General features: G+C 39.8%; 1 long non-coding RNA gene across 3 annotated transcripts in view; it reads right to left on the bottom strand.

Annotated features, from left to right (window-relative positions):
- Positions 1–19,040, bottom strand: part of LOC137204541 (uncharacterized) — a 229,572-nt gene that overhangs the window by 193,868 nt on the left and 16,664 nt on the right. For all 3 annotated transcript variants that reach the window (XR_010933694.1, XR_010933695.1, XR_010933696.1), the window contains exon 3: positions 2,594–2,702. This is a non-coding gene — a long non-coding RNA (uncharacterized lncRNA). The remainder of the gene's footprint in view (positions 1–2,593; positions 2,703–19,040) is intronic.

Raw genomic sequence — 19,040 nt, 5'->3', positions numbered from 1 at the left:
CTAGCAGCTCACTGCTGAGTGTCAATAATTACATTCGCTGCTATTAGAAAGACAGATATTGGGCTTCCCTGGTGGCACAGTGGTTGAGAATCTGCCTGCCGATGCAGGGGACATGGGTTCGAGCCCTGGTCTGGGAAGATCCCACATACCGCGGAGCAACTGGGCCCGTAAGCCACAATTACTGAGCCTGCGCGTCTGGAGCCTGTGCTCCGCAACAAGAGAGGCTGCGATAGTGAGAGGCCCGCGCACCGTGATGAAGAGTGGCCCCCGCTTGCCACAACTAGAGAAAGCCCTCGCACAGAAATGAAGACCCAACATAGCCATAAATAAATAAATAAAGCAAACTGTCAACAAGTAAAAAATTAAAAAATAAGAAAAAGAAAGACAGATATTGATCCACTAGAAATACGTACTAAGATTAGGGCACATCTGGAAGCAACCTAAGTGTCCATCAACAGATGAATGGCTAAAGAAGATATGGTACATATGTACAATGGAATAATACTCAGCCATAAAAAAGAATGAAATTTTGCCATTTGCAACAACTTGGAGGGTATTATCCTAAGTGAAATAATGCAGACCAAGAAAGACAAATACTGTATATATCACTTATATGTGGAATCTAAAAAAAAAAAAGAAACTAGTGAATGTAACAAAACAGAAACAGAGAACTAGCTTCAGGTTACCAGTGGGGAGAGGGGAAAAGGGGAGGAGCAAGATGGGGTTAGGGAATTAAGAGATACAAACTATTATGAACAAAATAAATAAGCTACAAAGGTATACTGTACAACTCAGGGGTTACAGACAACAATTTGTAATAACTGTAAGTGGAATATAACCTTTAAAAATTGTGGATCACTATGTTGTACACCTGAAACTCATATAATATTGTACATCAACTATACCTCAATTTAAAAAACAAAAACTCAGAGGGACGAGGTTGGGAGAGCTTCCAGGTTGGTGAACACATACAGATGCAGGGAAAGTGGTTTGCTCAGAGAGGGTATGGAAGCTCCCCAACCTTTCCCCACGCCTGGCCCTATGCATCTCTTCCATCTGGCTGTTCCTGAGTTATATCCTTTTATAATAAACTGGTAATCTAGTTTAAAAAAAAAAAAAGATTAGGGCTCATCCTCATTTTCAGGTACAAAATTCGTATTCATACTTTATCTTTCCTGGAATTACTTTTCTAAAAGATAGAAACAATCATTCTTTCAGGGCCTTTAAAGTAACACATAATGTAATCTCAATGTTGACTGGGTATTTGCCACACTTGTCATTAACCTTAAAATCAGTTCATTGGGAAGCAGCCGCATGGCACAGGGATATCCGCTGGGTGCTTTGTGACCACCTGGAGGGGTGGGATAGGGAGGGTGGGAGGGAGGGAGACGCAAGAGGGAAGAGATATGGGAACATATGTATATGTATAACTGATTCACTTTGTTATAAAGCAGAAACTAACACACCATTGTAAAGCAATTATACCCCAATAAAGATGTTAAAAAAAAAAATCAGTTCATGATTGTGTTTACATAGAATTCTTATTATAACCAAGTCATTTTTTAAAGTGATGTGTTTTCCAATCTCATTCTAAGACTATAACAGTTTCCTCCCATCTTAAATTTAGATCTTGTCAACAGATAAAATAAAGGATGGTTATCTACATTACAAAAGGATCCTTCTACTCACCAAAGGATTCATTGCAAGAAGATTTCTATAAAGGGTGAGCTCTTCGATTACATTTAAAATGCTTCAGTTTAGAACAATCTGATCTGCCTGTAGCTTCTCAATACTGAAGGTGGAGCATCAATATACTTTGCATGTCTTGTTACAACAGAACTTTCCAGAGCAAAGAGGCATTCAGATATGACTCAATAAATCAGAGGAAGAGAAATAAAGCCCAGCCAAGGAGAAACATGGAGAAGAATAAGCAAGAAGGACAGAATAAGTTAAGAAGCATGAAGATGAAGGCTCTGAAAAATGTTAATTCTCAAATATCCGGTTGAACAGTGAAACTTTAGAACTACTCCATGGCTTGTTCACGTTACATGTGTGTGCAATAAATCTCCCCCAAAAAGGTTTTTGAGGTAAGAGGCTCAGACTAGTTGTCAGTCCCTCCCTAGCAATGAGCCCCAAACACAGTAGACTTCAATAAATATTTGTCGAATGAAGGAATTAATAAACACCACCAAACAACTCATTTAACTAACTTCCACTGAACTGAACCCACGTTTTGGTAACCCAGGGATACGGTGATGGGTTAGGGATGCCACAAGGACACCCTCTAATACAAACAAAACACCAAACCACAACTATTGGCAAAGTGATTATTAATCATTCTCCTGACAATGCAATGAAACAGTTACCTAAATTCAATAGGAGTTAGGGCTAATCTAGTTAGCACCCATGACTACCAACACATCTTAACAGATTCCATCCAAATCCTTTGATCAGAAGCCAGGTTTGCAGTCACATCCCCCTAGCCCCACTACCCATCCCACGACCAGACCAGGACCAAAATCCCGCCTCCTGACCTGCCCTGCCCTCTCTAGCCTGAGCAGTGTGGTGCACGGCCCTCCCCTCCATCATTTACCTGCATGACTTTCGGGGATGTAAAAACACTGAGAACAGCAATAGGCGGCTGCTTCCAACTCGATGATCTTCGTGTAAACTGGGCAGAAGCTGCAGTTAAAGCAGAGAACCTGGAAAGGGATCAACGGAAATTTATGTCCTCACCTCCAAAAGTCATTGTCCTACCCTAAGCCTGGAAGCTGCTCACAGCAGGCATTGTGGCATCCACACCTCCTGATTCCACAGCCAAATCACTGTTATTGTTGGTAATGGAGAGCAGGGAGCCCGTGGATAATAAAAATTCACAGATAATCCCAAACCCAGTTTTACAGTCGCTATCACCTCATTACCTCTGAACCCTCCGTCAGAGCAGCCCAGCAAAAAGCCAAATGGCAGAGCCGCCTCACGTCAATGTTAGCTTACTTTTACGCTTCCAGCCGAGACACCAGCCTCCTATTTTCTCCTGCCATTCACCCACCACTACATCAGTTTTCCAGCGTAGGCACTTATTAGGCAAATCAGTGGGATTCTTGAGTAGGAACAAAAGAGATGGACCCGTAAAACTCTTCTCCTCAGAATGGAAGATCATCTCTGTCTTTTAACCCAAGCTTTATAGCATTGCGTTTCCTGAGCCGACTGGGGTGTCTTCCCAGAGTTTCCCTGCTGTGCTTCACTACTAGTTGTACAAACTGTTAACCAGCTGAGAAGGTAGGAAGCCACTTGTGGTTGACAGCCTCCAAGACGGCCCCCGACGATTCCACTAATACACCCCCTATAACGAGCAGACAGCAACGACAAAACTTGAAAGGAATATTGAGTAATCTGTGCTTTTAATGGCTGCAAATGGGCCACTTCTTTAAGAGAAAATTTGCTATGGCCAGCTTTTGTTTTGTTTTTGCTTCCGGAGGATAATTATCACAAACAATATGTCCCACTTATTATCTCCAAAGTTATTATTTGCCCCAACCTTTGGTCTGGTAACACGGAATCACTCGCAGTGTTGTCAACAGTCATCTCCAGTATGGAGATCATGAATTATTCCCTTGGCCCTATTCTCCATGTCAGTCATCAGATTTCTGTATTCTTTTGTGTTGTGTCTCATCCTTCATCTCTACAGTCATAGCAGTCAGTTCAGTCTGAGCCCTGATTACCCCTCTCTGCTGATTTCCACAGCTTTCTAACTAATTCTCATCTGTCCTGCTCCCTCTTCATTTCCATATCAAGTCATATCATCCCTTTGTTTAAAGACTGCAATGCTGAGAATATGGAAATAGTTTTGTAAATTTGGAAAAAAATGTTTCTGTCATAATGTTCATTGAAAAAGGCTTGAGTAAGTGCTGAAGACTCTATCTTCAAAATCCACCTCGAATCTGAGTTCCTCTCACCTCCACTGCTGTACTCTAGACCAAGTCACCATGACAATGTCAAAATTTTCCATATTATTCTCTGTACACATGCTACAAAGATCACACATGAATTTTCTCATCAGAACAAATACTAGGCATTATTTTTAAACCACTGCACACTGAATAAACACCAGTGACCTTCATCTGACATTTAAACTCCTCTAAAATCCAGACTTAACTCATTTTTCCCTCAATGTACATTTCAGGCCTCTTCAGCATCACTTCAGAGTTGGCTGCCCCTGGAAACGATAGTAGCCCAGCATCACAGAAACTGACTGTCTACGCTGAGATGTCCCAGGAAGAAAATATCCCAAAGAAACCTGCCTGACTACTCTAAAACTGCGTGTCCTCGAGCCATGCCATAGATACGGAAATCCTGGAAGACCACAACGCTGATGACTGTCAGCAATGGGTAAGAACTAAAAGAAAGACCAGCCAGTGGTTGGTGCGTACAGTGGGCACCCACAGCAGAACCAGCGATGTTCTGCAAGAGACTCTGAGCTGACCACAGTGCAGATGTCCAAGGGGGTGAGGGCCATGTCAGATCTCATGGCAGCATAACTACCCCCCACCATCCCACCACAGGCCCAGCCTGTAAACACACAGACAGCTCACACCTGGACCAGACCATCACTCTTGGAGCTGTACGATACCAACCCAATTACCAATGTAGAGCAGACCAAATGAACACCTGCCGACCACTCTAGGCCTGCACAGGTTATCCCCACCTGCTCCCATATCACTCCTGAGCCTCAGAGGTCCCAGCTGCCCCAAGAGTCAAGTTAACCAGACCTCAGACCAGCCATAGGGTTGATTCAACCAGAAGCACCAGAGAGATTCACAGGGAAGGAGAAAAATCCAGCTCAAAGAAATTAATTAAAAGTTTAAGAAACTGGAGAGCGAGTGGATTCTGGGCATAGGCAGAGATTAGGATAAAAGCAAGAAAAACAATAACAACAAAGAGAACGAAAGGAGGAAAACATATCAGCTGCAAAATGCTGATCTGTAATAAGAACGATGTGAAGAAAGGGACATTAAGAACACTTCACGGCCGTTGCCGGCCAGCCTGCTGACTTGGAGGTTAGTCACTCATGCTTTCATAGAGGAGAAGGAAGATCAAACCAAGGGTCCCTTTCCTTGTCTGGCAGTAAAAGCAAGAATACAACAGCCATAAGAAACAAAGAATATCCCCTGAGATTTCTGTCCAGGGATCGTGGGCTAAAAAAGCAAGCACACTGGCACTGTTGGACTCCAATGGGAGTCCCTGGCCAAAACTCTCATGCTTCTGAATCTTTAAAGACACAGTTTCGACTTAAAATTTGGTAATAAGTATAGTAAGTGAGCTTCATCCTTTTTTCCCTAATGATAACAATGTAGTAATAAGTATTATTTCTTAAATGGATTGTGTTTTTTATGTAGGGGAGCCTTTTCCTTAATGAAGAGCCAAAACCATAGAAGTAAACTTACTTCCCATAGAGGGGAAGAGGTGCTCAGAAGTAGAACATGGTGTTGCAATGAAGCCCTAGGTTCTGGAGGCTGGCTGCAGGGTTAAATCCCAGCTGCACCACTTACTTGCGATGTGGCTTTGTACAAGCCATTCAGCCTCTACAGGACCAAGTTCCTTCTGTGTAAAATTATCACCATAATGATTATAATCATGGTATAAGGATTTATAAAATTCTTATTTGTAATTTATTATTTGTAAAATAATAAAGAAAAATAAACTCATAAGCTAATCCATACAATACACATAGTTCAGCGCCCTGGCACATCATAAGCACACAATAAATATTGGCTATTACCATCATTTTTTGTCTAATTAACCAAGCACATGAGGAACATAGAGGGTCAAGGTTAAAAGGGTTGAAGGGATCTTCTCTCTAGTCCAATACCTGCTTCCTCCATCACTGACTCCCCTAATTTTACAAAGGAAGAAAATGAATAGGTTCATTCAAAGCCCATGTTTCCTCAAAAAATGACCGTTTATCCTTTGCTCTCTCTTTGTAAAGCAAAGGAACTGGTTACCTCCTCATCAGACTTCCCTGCAATGCTGGCTCTTACTTTTTGGTGCCACCAAGTGGCCTAGTTTAGTGGTGCAGTAATGCTTCCCAGCCACCCCAATTTAGTAGAAGGTGAGATCTGGTTTAGCTAGCCTTCAACAGCCCTTCAATGCTTATCAAATTAACAAGTAGTACTCTGGGTGGAGCAAGGAAGCAAAAGTTACCAGTGGCTCCATGGAACACTGGAAAGAAAGAAAACCACTAGTGAAGAAGAGGAGAGAAGCCAGGGTTGGTGTTGGTGAGCTTGAGCCATTCCTTTGCTGCCTGCAAAGCACTTTGTTATTTCTAAGTTTTAAGAAATGCATACCTGACCTTCTGGGCAGGCAGGAACAATTTTTATGATAGAGGAGAACATTATACACGTTTTTGCGTGAATACTGAATGGTCAAGTTGCTTATGACAGTACTTGGCTGGAAATTAAGACAAAAGCTAAATACAGCTCTCAAAGAAGAACTTCTTAAAAATGTATAAATATGAAATTTTAGCCCCCAAATTTTGATTTTATTACTAACATTTTTAGGAGTCAAATTTTTCAAAGGGAAGAATACAATTTTACCATATTGCTGTTTGTTGGCTATCTGTGCTACAGCTGCAATGCTGTAGTGAACAGTCACTTAAATTGTTTAACACTTTAACCTATCTGATAATATTTTTAACCTTTTAATGCATAGCAGAATGTAATTCAGGAAAACTATTTTCAGAAACATATTCTTTTTTTTTTTTTACATCTTTATTGGAGTATAATTGCTTTACAATGGTGTGTTGGTTTCTGCTTTATAACAAAGTGAATCAGTTATACATATACATACAGAAACATCTTCTTTATAAGGGATTTTTACCTTTGGATTCATAGACCTGGAAAACCTAAAAAACAAAACAAAAAATCCTTCAGTTTCAATTAGTAAAAATGATTGGCAGCCTAAACTCCAGAGCAATCAATTCACCAACTTTTTATTTAAGTTTCTAGACTCTGTAGAATGAAAATTGTAAGAAATTGTCTTCTTAAAGCATTTTTTGGTAAGGTCTGTGCTTTAAGGTTGATTCATGAGCATATTATACGCTTGAGGGGCTCAGTCTTTGCTAATACTTTGTCCTTTTCTTTACGCTCTTTAAGCTCTTTATTCTGTCTGGATTGAGGATGAGTCATCCTAGATGTTGCTGTACATGATTTTGGAGTGTTTATTCCTCCTTGTAAAATTCTGTGATGACAGTATTGACATTCTACTTTGTAAAATTCATCCTCTCGAAATGAAAAACATCCAAAGAGGACTGTTTATCTTAAAAGACTTAAGGCCTCATATATGACAAACCAACAGCCAACATCGTTCTCAATGCTGAAAAACTGAAACCATGTCCTCTAATATGAGGAAAAAGACAAGGTTGTCCACTCTCACCGCTATTATTCAACATAGTTTTGGAAGTTTTAGCCATGGCAATCAGAGAAGAAAAAGAAATAAAAGGAATCCAGATCGGAAAAGAAGTAAAACTGTCACTGTTTGCAGATGACATGATACTATACATAGAGAATCCTAAAGAGGCTACCAGGAAACTACTGGAGCTAATCAATGAATTTGGTAAAGTAGGAGGATACAAAATTAATGCACAGAAATCTCTGGCATTCCTATACACTAATGATGAAAAATCTGAAAGAGAAATTAAGGAAACACTCCCATTTACCACTGCAACAAAAAGAATAAAATACCTAGGAATAAACCTACCTAGGGAGGAAAAAGACCTGTATGCAGAAAACTATAAGGCACTGATGACACAAATTAAAGATGATACAAATAGATGGAGAGATACACCATGTTCTTGGATTGGAAGAATCAACATTGTGAAAATGACTCTACTACCCAAAGCCATCTACAGATTCAATGCAATCCCTATCAAACTACCACTGGCATTTTTCACAGAACTAGAACAGAAAATTTCACAATTTGTATGGAAACACAAAAGATCCCGAATAGCCAAAGCAATCTTGAGAAAGAAAAACGGAGCTGGAGGAATCAGGCTCCCAGTCTTCAGATTATACTACAAAGCTACAGTAATCAAGACAGTATGGTACTGGCACAAAAACAGAAATATAGATCAATGGAACAGAATAGAAAGCCCAGAGATAAACCCATGTACATATGGTCACCTTATCTTTGATAAAGAGGCAAGAATATACAATGGAGAAAAGACAGCCCCTTCAATAAGTGATGCTGGGAAAACGGGACAGGTACATCTAAAAGAATGAAATTAGAACACTCCTTAACACCATACACAAAAATAAACTCAAAATGGATTAAAGACCTAAATGTAAGGCCAGACACTATCAAACTCTTAGAGGAAAACATAGGCAGAACACTCTATGACATAAATCACAGCAAGATACTTTTTGACCCACCTCCTAGAGAAATGGAAATAAAAACAAAAATAAACAAATGGGACCAAATAAAACTTAAAAGCTTTTCATAGCAAAGGAAACCATAAACAAGACAAAAAGACAACCGTCTGAATGGGAGAAAATATTTGCAAATGAAGCAACTGACAAAGGATTAATCTCCAAAATTTACAAGCAGCTCATGCAGCTCAATATCAAAAAAGCAAACAACCCAATCCAAAACTGGGCAGAAGACCTAAATAGACATTTCTCCAAAGAAGATATACAGATGGCCAATAAACACATGAAAGGATGCTCAACATCACTAATCATTAGAGAAATGCAAATCAAAACTACAATGCAAATCAAAATGCAAATCAAAACTACAATGAAGGGACTTCCCTGGTGATCCAGTGGTTAAGACTCCAGGCTGCCAATGCAGGGGGCCCAGGTTCAATCCCTGGTCAGGGAACTGGATCCCACAGGCCACACCTAAGACCTGGTGAGACTAAATAAATAAATAATTAAAAAAAAAAAAACTACAATGAGGTATCACCTCACAACAGTCAGAATGGCCATCATCAAAAACTCTACAAACGATAAATGCTGGAGAGGATGAGGAGAAAAGGGAATCCTTTTGCACTCTTGGTGGGAATGTAAATTGATACAGCCATTATGGAGAACAGTATGGAGGTTCCTTAAAAAACTAAAAATAGAACTAACATATGACCCAGCAATCCCACTACTGGGCATATACCCTCAGAAAACCATAATTCAAAAATAGACTTGTACCAGAATGTTCACTGCAGCACTATTTACAATTGCCAGGACATGGAAGCAACCTAAGTGTCCATCAACAGATGAATGGCTAAAGAAGATGTGGCACATATATACAATGGAATATTACTCAGCCATAAAAAGAAACAAAACTGAACTATTTGTAGTGAGGTGGATGGACCTAGAGACGGTCATACAGAGTGAAATAAGTCAGAAAGAGAAAAACAAATACCGTATGCTAACACATATATATGGAACCTAAAAAAAATTTAAAATAGTTCTGAAGAAACTAGGGACAGGACAGGAATAAAGACATAGACATAGAGAATGGATTTGAGGACACAGGGAGGGGGAAGGGTAAGCTGGGACGAAGTGAGAGAGTAGAATTAACATATATACACTACCAAATGTAAAATAGATAACTAGTGGGAAGCAGCCGAATAGCACAGGGAGATCAGCTCTGTGCTTTGTGACCACCTAGAGGGGTGGGGTAGGGAGAGTGGGAGGGAGACGCAAGAAGGAGGGGATATGGGGATATATGTATACATATAGCTGATTCACTTTGTTATACAGCAGAAACTAACACACCATTGTAAAGCAGTTATACTCCAATAAAGATGTTAAAAAAGAACAAACAAAGAAACCCCAAATAACTATGAATAACAGCCTTATTGAATTAAAAACTGAAATAATTACATACTATAGTAAATTTTAAAGCCATGGATTTTCCAACATAGTAAAATGAAATGCTACCATGGAAGAAAGATGTCCACTAAAAGATCAAAAAGACTTGATTGTTGAGTATAATATACATTTTCTGAACATTTTGTGTGGTTAAATATATCTTTGCAGCCTGTATGGAAAAATGGAAATATCCTCTGGAACTGCTGAATAAACCCTTTAAGCCAATTTAAAAAAAAAATGCCTATAAATGACCCGGATTAGGCCTCCAAGTTTGAAAAATACCTAATCTCTTTCAGCAGTGAAATGCCAAGATCACAAGAAGAAATCCCGAAAGTTCTTTTAAGGGCTGAGGGCTGATTTATTTTTAGGTAGGAGATGAGTTAAACTTCTGGTAATCTCAGTCCATCTGAGGCACCCCTACAAAAAAATGTGGTGAGCACAAGGCAAGGCATCCCAGAGGGGGAACCTTAATGGTAGTAAGTTCTGAGGTGTCATTACCACTCTCTGCACAGAGCCAAAGTTTTCACTATTCCAGACAAAATGAGAAAAACAAGGGCAATTCTCAGCACAAAAAAAGGTACCAATAACTATCTGTAGATGGATGGAATGAATGAATGAATGAATGAGTGAATGACAGTAAATGCTTTTCAAAACTGGAGAGATATACAAACAGTTCATGCAGCTCTATATCAAAAAAACAAACAACCCAATCAAAAAATGGGCAGAAAACCTAAACAGACATTTCTCCACAGAAGACATACAGATGGCCAAAAAGCACATGAAAAGATACTCAACATCACTAATTAGTAGAGAAATGCAAATCAAAACTACAATGAGGTACCACACCTGTCAGAACAGCCATCATCAAAAAGTCTACAAACAATAAATGCTGGAGAGGGTGTGGAGAAAATGGAACCCTCCTACACTGTTGGTGGGAATGTAAACTGATACAGCCACTATGGAGAACAGTATGGAGCTTCCTTAAGAAACCAAAACTAGAACTACCATATGGTCCTGTAATCCCACTTCTGGGCATATACCTGGAGAAAAACATAGTTGGAAAAGATACATGCACCCCCAACGTTCATTGCAGCACTATTTACAGTAGCCAAGACATGGAAGCAACCTAAATCTCCATTGACGGAGGAGTAGATAAAGAAGTGGTACGTATATACAATGGAATATTACACAGCCATAAAAAGGAATGGAATAATGCCATTTGCAGCACCATGGATGGACCTAGAGATTATCATACTAAGTGAAGTAAGTCAGAGAGACAAAGATAAATATCATGTGATATCACTCACATGTAGAATCTAATTTTTAAAAATGATACAAATGAATTTATTTACAAAACAGAAACAGACTTACAGATATTGAAAACAGACTTATGATTACCAGCGGGAAAACATGGGCAGGGAGAGGGATAAATCAGGATTTTACTGTATATGAGATAGATAACCAACAAGGACCTACTATATAGTACAGGGAACTCTACTAAATATTCTGTGATAACCTATATAAGAAAATAATCTGAAAAAGAATTAATATATGTATATGTATAACTGAATCACTTTGATGTACACCCGAAACTAACACAACATTGTAAATTAACTATACTCCATAAAATTATTAAAAAAACAAAAACAAAAAAACAAAAGTCAAGATAAATTTATTACATGTAGAAAATTATCCTTAAAAATAAAAGAGCTGAACTTCCAAAATAAAAGACTCAAGGCCTCAAAAGAATTAAATGACTAAAAATTCCATAAATTATTTAAAGATTATACTTTTAAAATAAGAATTGCAGCATACCAAATAAACCATTGAAGAGTAGAATTATAATATAATCTAATTTCTTTATTCAATCTTGTGTTATTATTGAAAAGTTTATAGATGGTTTTTGATTCAAAAATTAAATGATAATCTCTGTAAAGCTATCTAGCTAATTCACATTAACTATCAATCTAGTTTCTTATTTATTTAACCATTTTAAAGTCTTTAATAACTGTTTTTGGTACATAAAGCTAACTACTCCAGCAATCACCGTTAACTTAAAGCATTTTAGTCTTGTAATAATAAATATTTCAATCAACTGATATAATTTAAACATATGGCTGGTGAGGAAATTTTCACTTCAGGTTACACTAGTAACGCTTACTTTGTGTGAATGTGAATATTCAGATACTGACAATGAACCCAAATGACAAGATTTGTTCACACTACCGATGTTGATATATTGCTTAGATACAGTGAAACCTATGTGATGACGATTTGCTGATCAAGAGTTCAAGGATGCTACAAATGACAGTGAAAGGAGCATTTAGCTACTTGGCCTTCCAAAGGTCAAAGCCAAAGCAAAGTTGAATTACAAATTTGGGCCAAATCCAAGACCAAAACTCAACTTTGCTGCAACCCTTATTTTTCCTAGTCTTGGAGTGTGCTACAGGGGCAAGTGCCAGCAATGGAGTCACCTAGACTGATTCCAGTCTTTGTCTCCAACTCTCTCTACCTGGCTGACCGTGAACTAGTTACACAAGCCCTCAGGCCTCAGTTTCCTCATGAATAAAACTGGAATAATAAAAGGGGGAGATTGAATGAGGCTCTACAGATGAAGCACTTAGGTTGGGGCCTGTCCTGTAACATGCATGAATCCTAATTACTATAAGTTTTGTAGTTAGCATGATCATCATCATTAATATTAGGATCGTAATATCTACTTTGAGAGCTGTGAAAATTAGAGATTAGCTACAAATAGCACTTGAAACATTTTATGGTCATTTTATAAATGGTATTTGATATTACTGAGACACCCACTGAACTTGAAAAATGCTGTAAATTAAAACTTAATTGTGAATTCAGAGTAAATGCAACTAACAGGTGTATACTCAGCTGAAATGAAGTCATGTCTCTTTAATGACCCAGCATCCTCATCTCCTTTCTCTGTATAGAGAATTCTGCACCTTAGAAGTCCCAGGTAAGGCAGATCCTGTCTCTTTCTGCAGAAGCTGAAAACACTAGAAAGCTGCTTTCACAGCATTCCTGGAAGCGAAGCCCAATACACTTAGCCAACCAGATGCATCTGGAGATAGTGATGTAATGAAACAGGAACAGGAAATCTAGCTGAGGAGCATGGAAGAAGCATCAGCATCTACTTTCCAGGTGCAGCAGTGGTGCCGCTACAAGCTGTGGTGACCAAAGTCCAGTAGCAGTGGCTGGTCCTTGCCAGCGTGAGGCTGTGATAAGAATTTGCTGTGGCTCTGATGTGCAGCCTCCTTGATCATGACTGTTTTCCAAACCTAGTGCTCCAGTCTTCTCAACAGTTTTGTGAGGTACCCAGTATCCTTTCAATAAATTGCTATTCCGCTTAAAATAAACAGAGTCCATTTCTGTTGACTGCTACTAAGACTGGTACAGAAATTGGTGATAGGCAGTGGGGTTCTGGAGGCAGTAGACCCCTAAATGTGGCTAGCATCTCCTTTACCATCCTCTACTGGTATGGGGAGGGATGGGGGTGCAGTCATGTGAAGAAGGGTGTTGTTAGGTGTTATGCAGCCTGAGGAGTGTGAAGGTCATTGTCATTTGCCTGCTCGGCACCTAATCCCTCCATGACATTTCCTAAGAGAGGTCTCATTTAGTCCAGATTTTTAGTCCAGCCAAAGCATGTTTGAACCAGTCTTAGCCAACCCATATCAAGCTTGCCAATGGATGGTTCATGAGCCCAGAGCATAGCATTCCCCCGGCAAGAGTTGTTATTGGTTCTAAGTAGACCAGTTCTAAGTAGACCCAGTAAACTGAAGGGCAAGTCTGCATAACCCAAGGTGTGGGAGAGGTTCTTTCTCCCTCCTACCCACCCACATACCTGTCCTTCAGTCCACCATATTCCTTCACTTAGGAACTATATCTTGTAACCTTGAGAGAAGCCCACTTATAAACACATGGGGAAAGGCAGAGTGGAGAAAAGAGCAGAGAAGTTGATCCAGAGCCATGATCATACTGTACCTGAGGCCTATACTGTCTCTGGACTTCCTGTTACTTGAGAAAATAAATTTCCTTATTGTCTAAGACAGTTCAAATTGGGGTTCCTGATAGTTTCAACCGAAAGTGTTCTGATGCACCAATCACACAGAAAGTTAAAGATTTCAGCTGGAACTTCTTTGCCTCAAAGTCTGGAAAAGGGAGGGGTAAATCAGGGCAAAGGGCACCCAGCTGTTAAACCAGAGTTGTTATCCAGAGGACAGCTGAAGCAAGCCCTTGGTTAGTTCATTGACAAACAAGTTTTAGGGCCATAATTTCATATTTGTTCTGTAGTAACTTTATATGTGAAAAAGGTATTGCTTCTCCACACACAGGAGTGCTGTAAAGCTGACGCTTTAAATGAATGTGTATATGTTAAAAAAGAATCATTTTTTTAATAAAATATGTTATTTAAATAATAATACAAGTTGTATTAGTTTCCTAGGGATGCTATAACAAAGTACCACAAATTGGGTGGCTTAGAACAACAGAAATTTAATGTTTCACAGTTCTAAAGACCAGAAGTCCAAAATCAAGTTGTCAGCAGGGCCATGCTCCCTCTAGGGTCTAGAGGAGGATTTCTCCTTGCCACTGCCAGATTTTGATGGTTACCAGAATCCTCGGCATTCCTTGGCAATCCAAGGTTTGCAGATGCATCACTCCAACCTCTGTCTCCATCTTCACGTGGCCTTCTCCTCTCTAGGTGTCTGTGTCCATATTTCCATCTTATTATAGGGACATCTTTGTCTTTGGATCAGGGCTCACCCTAATCCAGTATGACCCCATATTTACTTGATTATAACTGCAGTGACTCTATTTCCAAATAAGGTCACATTCACAGTTCCTGGGGGCTAGGCTGTCACACAGAGGCCACACATTTTGGCAGCATTTCTCTGAGCATTCAGCCCTACTCAACTCACCAGTGTCTTCAACTGGAACTTAATTCCATTATCTCAAGCCAAAATTCACCATCCTTGTACTCTGATAGGACTTTTATTAATCTGGGCACTATTTCCCAGTACCTGCTTTCGCCTCTGATTTCTTTACTCCTCAGGTATCTCTCCTCACAGGGAAATAAAGAGCTTAGACTTTGAGACTTAAATTAATTATAGAAAGTAATTATTCCATGCCATACCTCAAAGAGCCTGATCTGCAGTTAATTACATGGCAAAAAGGGGGGAGGTGGATTTTTAAAAGAGTAAATTTCCATTGAAAGTGACAATTGAAATGGTCACTATTTAAAATTGAGCAAAAAACTCTAAGGAGAAAAAAATAATAAATCTTTTAAATAGTTTCATGAAATCTTGAGCTTTGGATATTAGGAGAGTTTTCCTGTCCCATTTGTTGAAGTAATAAAATATAAAGAAATGGTAAATCTGATTAGCCACACTTGTCTAACATCAGTCTACAGTCTAAAAGGAAAGAAAGAATATCTAAAACTTCCATCACTGTTGTTTTCTGTGTTTAATCAGTTTTTTAAAAAAAAGTTTTCCAAGTCTGTTCAGCAAACAATGGTGGTCAGGTACTCAGAAAAATCATTCGGGCACACATGGGCCAGTGACCAAGGCAAATGCATTTTTCTGCATATTGTCGAAAGCCGTTATCTCTTCAAAATAAGTTCAGATGCTTCTTGGCTGTTTGTGAAGCACCTGGTGTTCACAGAACAATGCAGGAATGCAGAAAGCTGTTTCCATGGTGATCAGACTTTCCTCCTGGCAGCCATCCTTCCCCCACTTCCCATCTTTCTCCACTATCAGGGGTTTAGATAGGATTTCTGTGAAGAGCAGCGATGGTTACACAGCAAGAATTCTGTGGTTTTTCCAAGTGCAGCTATTGTAGGTCCCCAAATAGTGGGTGAATCTCCCCTGCCCACATGTGGAGATGGTCATAGAGCCATTAAAACCCAACCAAAATCTTCTCACATTCAAAATCACTCCATCAATAGCATTTTACTTAACATCTCAGTATATGACAGACACTTCCCTAGATCAGGGGTTGGCAACTACAGCCAGAGGTCAAATTCAGCCTGCCACGTGTGTTTGTAAGTAAAGTTGTATTGGAAGGCAGCCACTCACTTGTTTGTCTATCATCTATGGCTGTTTTCGTGTCCCAAAGGCAAAGCTGAGTACTTGACAGGAGTGTCAGAGACAGTATGGCCCACAAGCCTAAAAACATTTCTATCTGGCCCTTTCCAGAAAAAGCTTGTCAATTCTTACCCTAAATGATGTGGAACCAAAATCTGGTAAGGAAGACGGCAAAGCATAGAAATGGGTACACTATACTGCAGTAAGGAGAGAGGACTAATGAATGCTCTTAAGAATTCCCGTGTACCATTGAGGACCTGAGTGTCCTGAGAAGAATCTCCAGAAAAAGTGAGACTGAAAAGATATACAGATTTGGGGTGGTAACTGTCTATCGACAGATGAACGGATAAAGAAGATGTGGCACATATATACAATGGTATATTACTCAGCCATGAAAAGAAACGAAATTGAGTTATTTGCAGTGAGGTGGATGGACCTCGAGTCTGTCATAGAGAGTGAAGTAAGTCAGAGAGAGAAAAACAAATACTATATGCTAACACATATATATGGAATCTTAAAAAAAAAATGGTTCTGAAGAACCTAGGGGCAGGACAGGAATAAAGATGCAGACATAGGGAATGGACTTGAGGACACGGGGAGAGAGAAGGGTAAGCTGGGATGAAGTGAGAGAGTGGCATGGACATATATACACTACCAAATATAAAACAGCTAGTGGGAAGCAGCTGCATAGCACAGGGAGATCAGCTCGGTGTTTTGTGACCATCTAGAGGGGTGGGGTAGGGAGGGTGGGAAGGAGATGCAAGAGGGAGGAGATATGGGGATATAGGTATACATATAGCTGATTCACGTTTCTCTACAACAGAAACTAACACAACACTGTAAAGCAATTATACTCCAATAAAGATGCTAAAAAAAAAATGGGGATGGGAGGGAAGAGGCATTCTAGATAAGGCATGGAGAGCAAGAAGAGGATGGTAAAGGAGATGCTAGCCAGTATCCTGACACATGAGAAACCAGTTAATGCTAGAAAGGACCATGCAAACAGGAAGAGCTTCTCCCACGGTGAACACAAGTTCACAATGGCGGAGGAGAGAGCTTGTGAGTAGCAGGAGGTGAGGCTGGGGCCAAAAATATACAGGCTCTTGAAAGTCAAGCAAAGGAAATGATTTTATTCTGTAGGGATTGAGGACTCCCTAAACTGAAAACTGACCTGATGAAAGCTTTATTAAAAGCAAATTCAAAAAAATATCAGACGAAGGAAGAACTACAGAGAGGGGAAGCAGAGAGAGAGGGAACCCGGTTAATATTCATCATTTATGTCATATTTATTATGAGCCAGGTACCACTCTAAGTGCTTCACATATACTAACTCACTTACTCCTCCTATCAACTCTATGAGATAGGCACTGTCATGATTGCCACCTTATAAATGAGAAATCTGTGGCTAAGAGAGGTTAAGAAACTTCCTCAAAGTCCTATAGATAGAAATTTGCAGAGTCAGGATCTGAATCCAGGGAATCTGGCTCCAGAGTCCAACTTCTGAAATCAGTTACGAGGTTATTACAAGAGTGTAAAAATGAGATGATAAGCATTTAATTAGACTTGTTGCAATGGCACATAAAAGGTGCTCCATCAATATATCCAATGAGTAAATGATGAAAAGAAGAAAAAAGAAATAGCAGGTACAAAGAGCATTGAGGGTAAGGGGGCAGGGCGGGGAATCAGTGGCATTTGGAGCCTACTATAAAAGACTCCAAGGAGACATCAAAGATCATTCCTAGTTCCCATTAGGATGGCCGGAAGAATGACACAAAAACTAGAAAGGAAAATCAGCTCTGAGGATGAAGTGGTAAATTCAATCAGAGATTAAACAGATGAGGAATTTGATGAGATGGCAGAGCATCCAAGTGGAAACGCCAGCATGCCCTTGGAGGTGTAGGACCCGAACCCAGGAGAGAGCCAGACTCAGAACAAGGGTGGCTGGTCGGGTGGCACAGAAGTAATGGAGGGGACGGGATGTCTCTCTCACACTGAAAACCATTAGATGGCGGCAAGGTGCAAAACTGGCTTAGTGGCAAGAACGTGGAGTGAAAAAATCTGGCTCTAGGGGAAATTGGGAAACAGAGGAGAATATCCATTTATTTAGCGCCCACTCCATGCCAGGGCTCTGAGACTGCATTCAGTGATCACAGTGAGGCTGAAACAAGGTGGTGGTGTATCTCCCCTTGAGATCAGGGGAGACAGAGTTAGAGAGGATAAATGACTTACAGAAGGACACAAGTCAGAAAGTCACAGAGCCAGGATGTAAGCTCTGGTCTGCCATCCCAAAGTCCTCACTCTAAATATTACCCCGGCTGCAAAAGGGTCCTTCCGTGTGTTTTCCAAAGTTTCCTCAGACCCTCAGCAACATCAGGTACTCCACTTTGCATGATTCTGCAAACTGTTCCATGATCCTTTCATCACATGACAGGATAAATCACTAGTAACTGCTTAAAGAGATACCCCTCATGAGGTGTTATCACTAAAATGTTAATTTCAGACCAGGGATGCTAAAGCATTCCTAATCCTTTGAAAACCCACAGGATGGTTTCTCCCTACCTGTGCTAATTTCTGGCTTCTGCATGACTGGCCCCTCCCTGAGGCACGCTGGCAGACACTGAGGACTGATCCAGAGCTTTGTCCCTGGAAAACTTCCAGTCCCAGCAATCTCTCTCTCCAAACCCTCAGTGTTTAGTATAAAGACCTATTTTATTTGGAACAACGAAGATATAATGTGTTAGCTTGCCTTTGAATATGAATAGAACAACACTAAATACAATAAAGACAAAAGAAAGGAACGAGTTATCTCGTAATCAACACTATCTCTTCATTGGCCTTGTTTACATCTAGCATACCAAGAAAATTTGTGTTTAAATTCCATATTAAAAGTACTTTGTAATTACGTGAATTCTCTTAAATGTACTTATTCTAATTGTTCCTCTTTTCTCTCAGATCAGACAGCCAATTTCACAGACTTTCTTGGAACAAATTCCCTCTTTGATATTCTGATTTTGTAGTGGAGTCCCACTGACTCATTGTATATCTCAAATAACATCACAAAAATACCATGGTTGAC

This window comes from Pseudorca crassidens, chromosome 13 (genome assembly GCF_039906515.1).
Source record: "Pseudorca crassidens isolate mPseCra1 chromosome 13, mPseCra1.hap1, whole genome shotgun sequence".
NCBI classification, from domain to species: Eukaryota; Metazoa; Chordata; class Mammalia; order Artiodactyla; family Delphinidae; genus Pseudorca; species Pseudorca crassidens.
This window is presented reverse-complemented; position numbering and strand designations above follow the sequence as displayed.